Source organism: Benincasa hispida, chromosome 2, assembly GCF_009727055.1.
Source record: "Benincasa hispida cultivar B227 chromosome 2, ASM972705v1, whole genome shotgun sequence".
NCBI lineage: Eukaryota > Viridiplantae > Streptophyta > Magnoliopsida > Cucurbitales > Cucurbitaceae > Benincasa > Benincasa hispida.
Genome location: NC_052350.1, coordinates 29871326 through 29872890, shown reverse-complemented (window position 1 = coordinate 29872890; position 1565 = coordinate 29871326).

Sequence of the window (1565 nt, the reverse complement as noted above, 5' to 3'; positions counted from 1 at the left end):
TCGTTAAAATTTTAACAAAAAACAACAATAGAACTAAACGTTTGCTAAAATAAAATATTTCAATGGTACAATGTTGAGAAAATTTCAAAGAAAAACAACTTTAGAGCTAAGCTTTTGCTAAAATAATACATTTGTATGGTACAAAATTTTATCGTCTTTTATGGTGTGCTTTGATCTATTTCACTAGCAGGAGCAAAATCACTGTCATTATGGGAGGGCTTCCCACTCTTCTCAGTGATAAAGAAATAATTGGTATGATTAGCTAAAGCATTAAATGGGTTATTTCCAAGCTAAGTTTCCAATTAGAGTTGAAGAGTTATATCCTTTCGAGCATCAAAGCCACCAAGAGATACAATTATTCTGAAAATTCATATTCATTCACATTATTAATATCTTGTGTATATATTTAAGTTATGTATATGCATTTATTGAACATTCATGTATTTAGTTGATAGATGAAAGGTTGTATTCTTTTATAGTGTATTTTCATTTAATTTAAATAGTGACGTAATTTTAACATTTAGAAAAGAGAAGAAGATTTAGAAATGTAAAATTTTGGGTTTTAAACCTTTGAAAGCTTTTAAGCTTGTTTCTTGTGTGTCATTGTGATAGAATGCATGAATATTTGGAGCATTCAGGTGAGGGTTGTTCTATTTTGCTTGTGGAGTGCTTTGAAGATCAAGGATTAATAGGAGTTGTAAAACTTTGTCCAATCCTTGGTTTATTAAATCGTCTAAGAAATCTGTTATCTAGCCTATCTTAGGGGTTGTGAGCAAATTAGTTTTGGGGTTAAGTTTTTTGGGTTTTGTTTTTCAACATGGTTCTTAGATCCAACGTCCAAGGGTTCTTTATCACTCGACTCTTATACTATTTCTTTATGTAGTTCAAGCTCATGTTGCTTCTTGGTTGGGAGGGTCAGCTAGTTTGCCTTTCTATTGAGGGTTATACTATTTCCTTATGATTGCCACTCATTTGCTTATCATCTTGTGGTCTATTTTTCTGATTGCTTTCTCCCTTTTATGACTCCGGTCGATGGGGTTGTACAATTATTCTCTGTGTTTCTTGTGCCATGGCTACGAGATGTGGGGTCCTCAAGTTTTTTTTTTTTTTATTTTTTTTTTTTTATTTTTAATTAGTACATTGCTTTTGACCAAAAATAACTTTGGTTAAAATTCATGACTTTTGACAAAGCTATTCAAGGGACAATTTGTACCTAACTATGTTTGTTCAAAACTTTATATTATTGAAATTAACGAGTATATAGAGCTACAAGATAGTGAAATAATGTAGAATATCGAAATTTTATTTAATTAAAATTTAGGGTCCCTATTAGATGAAACTTGAGAGTTCATAGTTAATATGATGGTGAAAAGATTGGAAAATTTTGGATTTTTATAAATTAATAGTTATCACTTAATTACGAAAATACTTAGATGTCGTATGAGTTACACTTATGACCAATTAAAATTTGTTGTGTGACACTTTTTTTAAAAAAATAGAATTGTTCTGATTAAGAGTTGAATGAAATAAGTTACACCTTAATTATTGTCTCTATTAATTCACAA